The sequence below is a fragment of the Vulpes vulpes genome, chromosome 7 (genome assembly GCF_048418805.1).
Source record: "Vulpes vulpes isolate BD-2025 chromosome 7, VulVul3, whole genome shotgun sequence".
Lineage (NCBI taxonomy): Eukaryota > Metazoa > Chordata > Mammalia > Carnivora > Canidae > Vulpes > Vulpes vulpes.
In genome coordinates this window covers 39773301-39779628 of record NC_132786.1, presented here as the reverse complement: position 1 = coordinate 39779628, position 6328 = coordinate 39773301, and positions in this window count along the sequence as shown.

The following is a 6328-nucleotide window of genomic DNA, read 5'->3' as shown; positions in this document are numbered from 1 at the left end:
GGGTTCATTGCTTTTGGGATTACTAGCTATTTCATCTCATATAAGACTGGCCCTTCCCTAATGTTTAACAATGGCTGTCTTTATGAAGAAGACAGGAAACCCTGAAGTGCTTTGCTAGATTTAAAGGCTCAAAAATACTAAGATTCAGATGATTTTTCCTATTCTCAAAAAGGTTGTAATCCCCTTAGGGCTGATGTGTGTATGCCTGTCTTATGAGTGTGGTTGTGTGGGGGTGTGGGATAGGGGGGTGTACCTGGAATAGGGTAGTGGGTGGCAGGAAGACCCAAAGATAATTCCCTAGTTAAAAGCCATCATAGCAGAATGGAAAAAAGAGCAGACCTCAGAGCCAGAAGTTCTGACTTGAATCTTGATTGCTTTTTACTGGTTGTTGGAACAGCTAGTGACTTTGAGAAAGTTCATTCACTTTGCTGACCCTTAGTTTATCATCTGCAGAGAGGAGGATAATATAACCTGCTCTTTGGATCATAAAGATTAAATGAGATGCTGAATGAAAGCACGTGGCACATTATGGATGTTCAGTAATTGGTACCCCTTATTAGCTTCCTGTGTAATGGCAAGGAGTCAGCAGTGTAAATAGGGGACCTGTGACCAAGGGATACGCAAACCCATGATATACGTGTTTGTAGTAGTTACAGTTTGCTCTGTGTTTAAGGATCATCTTTGAGGACAGGGAGAAGACATTGATTAACCCAGCTCTGTGACCCTGGGCAAGTCACTTAGCCTTAGCGACCTTGTTAAAGAAACATCCATTGGGCCCCTGCCTCCCAGCTACAGGGCACTGGGTCACATGTGATATGGAAATCATAATAATCCCGACTTTCATCATGAGGTTGACCTGGGGATCAAATGAGATAATGTGTGTGAAAGTGCTTGGTAAACTTCGAGCATTATCTAAATGTGGTGCTGTGGACTAAGGCAGAGAGAACACTTACTGTCCCATTCATGAAGCTCAGATACAACTCTCCATTCCTCAGCATTCAGCAGAGAGCAAACACTTTCTGTTTGGCTTTAGCATTGAATGAAAAGTAAACAGTAGCTTTTCAGTTGCTTTGCTTCCTCTCTTCTCTGTTCAAAACAAAGCCAGGCCCTTTAAGTGCTTCCTGCTGAGCTTAGAAAGGGAGTTGGATTGCAAACCTGCCCCAGTTCATAGGCCCTTATAAGGTGGAGAAAAACCAGGCATCAGAACAAGGATGTCTAAAGACACCTACACTTGCTTCTGAATTAAGGAATGAGCCTTTTCACCAGCCCCAAACCAAAGCCAAGTGCCCCAAGGCAATTGCCTTTTTCTTGCCTGGGGGTCATCCCAGGAGAAGCACTTGGACAGTTATCACTGCTGGATTGTGTATAGGGTCACCATGAGGATGAGGATAAGAGGGGAGGGGCAGCAGCACGGGGCTGGCCAGGAGGCTTGCTCGAGCAGCTTGACTTCGGTGGTACCTATGGCATCGCTGGAGAAGAGTGCTCAGTGCACCCGAAGTCCTGTGATCCTTGTCTTGGAAATGCTCATGACTTACATCCTGTTGCTGTCCTCCTTCCAACTTCCTTGGTAGCATTCTTGCTAGTCTCAGTGGTCCATCCTGCCTGTCCTAAATACTGCCTTTGCTATGGGAATTAAGGCTCCTAAGCCTACTTTTCCCACCGAACAAGCTCCAGGCCCTATCACATCTTTGCCTGTACTCTCACTATCACTCCCTTTGGAGGCCCTCTCATTTTCTCTCTTCCTATTTACACCAATGTTCAGGACGCTTTGAGTTTTACCTTCCTCTGAAGCCTTTTGTGACAATTCCATGTCTGCTCTTTTTCCCTCCTCTGATGTGGTATAGTATACTTTATATCATATTTTCCGTACTGCTCTTTGACCTGTAATGATTTTCTGTTCCTTACTCATTCATTAACAATTTGCCTTTGTAGCCACTGTACTAGGTACGGAAGATCCAATCGTGAACCAAACAAAACACGCCCTCTCCTCAGAAGAGATTTACCATTTAGTAAGAAGGGAGATTTCAAAAAAAAAAAAAAGGAAGAAAGAAAAGAGAAAAATAAATAAGCAGTTCATAATATATTGTAGAGAGGGTGGATTTTATTCTGAAAGCAATCAAAGCCATTTTAGAGGGTTTTAAAACATTTTAAATATAGCTTTATTGAGGTATAATTGACATATAATAAACTGTATATCTAAAATATACAACTTGATGAGCTTTGATATGTCTATATCCATAAAATCATCATCACAACAGAGTGAGCATATTCATCACCCCTCAAAGTTAATTCTGTTCCCTCTTTCCCCTACCTCTTACCCAAAGCAGTAATCATACTACAACACTACTGATTAGCTTGAATTTTTCAGGATTTTATGTAAATAATCATACAATATGTATTTTTGTGTGTGTGTGTGTGGTTTCTTTCACGCAGCATTTTTCTTTTGAGATTCACCCATGTTGCAGCATGTATCCTAGTTCATGCTTTTTACTGCTGAGTAGTATTCCATGTATCATATACCATTTTTTTTTTAATCCTGTTGATGGGCCTTTGTGTTTCCTCCACTTTTTAACTTTAAATAATGCTTCTACTTTAAATACTGCTGCTCTGAACCTTTGCGTGCTGCTATTTATGTGGATGTATGTGTTCATTTCTTTTGGGTAGACACAAGGAGTGGAATTTCTCAGTCATGTGGTAGATTTATGTTTAATTTTCTAAGGAACTGACAGGTCTCTTTGGCTACCCCTATGTTGGTTTCATTTTAACTCAGTCTGAAAATCTAAGCAAAATGTGATATGCAAGACACATTTAGAAAAATTATTTTTATATATTGCTCTAGAACTCTGTAGAAATCATTTATAAAGTTGTGCAATCCAAACACATGACTATATTATTTTATTTTTATTTTTAAAGATTTTATTTATTTATTTGAGAGAAAGAAAAAGAGCCCAAGGAGGGATGGTGCAGGGAGGAGGCAGGCAGAGGAAGAGGGAGAAGCAGACTCCCCACTGAGCAGGGAGCCTGATGTAGGACTCAATCCCAGGATTCCGGGATCATGACCTGAGCCAAAGGTGACCCTTAACCAACTGAGCCACCATATATGACTATATTTAAACTGTAGTTCTTTTTTACTAGGTTTAGATCATAGTTCTTTAGAGGATCTCCTCCATCAAAACACAATAAATGGGATTGACTAAATATTTGAAGGTAGAATGATATATAGCAGAAAGAATACAAGTATGGGAGTGAAAAAGACTTAGATTGAATAGTTGATCTGATGTTTCACAGTGGAAAAGCTATTTATTTTCCTCATCTGTGGAATGGAGATAGTAATGTCTATTTTAAAGGGTTTTAAGGACTAAAGAAAATTATCAGTCAAAGCCTTAGATTCTTGCTGTCAGTTCCTAGTTACTTTTTCTCCTTCACCTTCTCCTTCCCCTCCCCCCCTCCCCCTCCTTCTTCTCCTTTTCCTTCTACTCCTTCTCTTTCTTTTTTTTTAAATTTTTTTTTCTTAAAAACTCATACTTTCCCATCCTCACTTAAAATCTAAAGCTTTTCCTGCTTGGAGTTGGCAATCCCTCCCAAACTGTATGCAAAATTTTGTATGTTTATACATAAGCATTTTGGTGGGAAAATGTCCCTGGCTTTTATCAGCTTTCAAAGAAATCCACGGTTCAAAATCAACTCAGAACCACTGAGAGATTAGTTGTCATCCATTTATTCATTCATTTATTCAATATATTTAAGGAATACTCACTATGTATGTCATGCATTTTGCACAGATCAACTCTGTCTCTCCCTGACTTTAAGGGGGGTAACAGTTTACAGAGTAGTAAATAAAAAAACTGCAGCATTTTGTGAATTTGTGAGTTACTAATTACATACATACATTACATACATGAATCAAAAAGCAGAAAAGTCCTAGGAGGTAGACGAAAATGATGCCGTGTAAGCAGGGAACCAAGCATATAAACCACCCTGATTGTCCCCACGTTATTTGCAGTTAGCTGCTCCATTTCTGTGGAGACCCTGCAGGTGTGGAAGTGCCAGAGAGGAGGAGCGGGTGAGCTGGGAGGTGAGGCCCTCAGACCTCTGCCCACCTGGAGGAGGCTCCCTTTCCAAGTTGCTCAGAGGTCCCCTGAGGGCTGCCCCCCCCCCTCCCCGCCACCCAGTGTGCTCCTGCTGTACCATGTACAATTTTCCTAGAGTAGTTTAGCTTTAAGTAGATCGTCTTTGGTTCAGGGCGGGGAGGGAAAGTGTGCTTTTTGCTCAGTTGATCTCTTAGAAGACATGGTAAAGATAACAGATCACTATGTCAACAGTGTTCAGAAAACAAAGGTGTCTTTCAGCCTTGTCTTCTAGACAATGAGCAAGGTGAGCTGGAAATGTCCTAAAGCCGGAGGGGGTTTGAGTATCATGTGCTTCAATTCCCTGGTTTTTATAGGTAAGGAAACTAAAACATGGGGAAATAAGGTGAGTTCTCCAAGGTTTCATGGCCTTTTCTTAAGCACAAGGCTGCTGTCCCTAAGCGTAGCAGCTGGAGAGCGGATGGTTAATGAAGGCACGTCCTGGCTGATTCATTCTAATCACTGTGGGCTCCTAACCCTGGGCAAAGCCCCTCTGCTGTCAACCCCACGTCTGCCGACCTTGCCCACAGTGACCAGCTTCACCGGCTCCATTACAGAGCCTGTGCATATTTCTTCTTTTGAATCTTGTACTTTGCTCTTTATTTTTACTGGCCCTGCACTTGTGTTTGTTCTTGTGCTCTCTTCATGCATATTGCAGGAGTTCCCATGTTTAACTTGAGCTCAGGCCTAAATATAACTGCTGCTATCACCAGAGGCATCCATACATGTCAGCTCCTCTCAGTGTGCGTGTAAACCCCACTCCAGGCTGCAGCCACACGGCAGCCACCAGTGCTACTTTCACGGGTGTTCACTTTTAAATGGAAACTATCCCCCAAAACACGGATGGCTGGATTCAGGAAGAAATCTTTGTCTCTTGTGTACAAAGAGCCCTGGGCTCATAAAGCGGGGAGGCTAGGAAGGAGCACACCTAGGGCCCTTCTTTTCCACTTAACAGCAGGGCAGGTACCCCTCCCCCTGACTCCCTCCCCATCCTGTGGGTCCTTTGAAGGGAAATAGAAAGTGTCTGTAGCATCGGTCACATCCTTCCCTCCTTTAAAACCTTCTAAGGTATCCCCGAAAAAGCCCAGCTAGTGGTTTTAGGTAATGCCATAGACTGGAGACCCAGATTCTCAGGAAATGTCTACCATAGTCCACAGTAGACAAGGATAACCTTGCAACCCCACCCCCTCCAGTAAGTTCTTTCTACCTCTCCTATCAACAGTGCTCTCTCCCCCCCAAAGTAATTATTGTGCTAATTAAACATTGTGTGGTCCATAAATTATTTTGTGGCTTTAATCTTGTCAAAATGAGAGCAAAATCGCATCAGAATCCCAGTCTGTGTCTTCTGCTTCCTTTTTTCCCATCCACTCTCCTCAATCCTGACAAAATAGTGGGTGCTTGCCAATTTGCCACTTTCTGGAGAACACGGAAGAAGTTCAAGCTAACACGTCCCCCACCCTTCTCTAAATGTAGTAGAATCTGCTATGACCTCCGTTACGGGGCTGGTGAATTATAGACAAGAAGGGGTGGCCTAGAGTGACAACAGGACCTCTTCTACAAATCTTTGTAGTGAGAGAGGAAAGAGAATACTTGCTCAGCCAGCTGAATCCACCTAGGAGTAGTGAGAGAACAGAACTTGAAACCACATTGTTGTCCTACCACAAAGTGGGTCTGAAACCAGATCCTTTCCAATTTCTCCAAAGTCTCTAGGCTCAGAGAGTCGCTCTTTAGAAAGAATACAGTATGTGTTGACATTATTTCCCAAACCAGTCCGTCTTTCCCTCCCTTCCTTCTAGCAATTATGGAGCACTTACTATGTGTGAAGCTTTGGATTAACAAGAAGGACCAGCATGTGCCCCTTGTATTCATGGAGCTTACTATCTAGGATGGAAGCCGTAACCACAGCTTTAGGAGACGAATTTCAACGTCTAGAAGAAGTCATGCTGGCAAGGGTTCAGAGGGAGGGAAAGAGCAGAGAAAGAAGACGGTAAAGAGAAGATGAGAGGAAGGTTTAGCTTGTTTGTTTGTTTGTTTGTTTGTTTGTTTGTTTTCAAGCTTGTTTCAAGCCCAGGAAGCTAAGTGAGTGGAGAAGGCAGGGTTGCAGGTACTGCAAAAGGCATGCAAAGAGCAAAAATGTGGCTCCATGAGAAAAGGCGAGAACACAGGTGGTGGGCAGCCAGCAGCACCAGCCTCACTGTGTG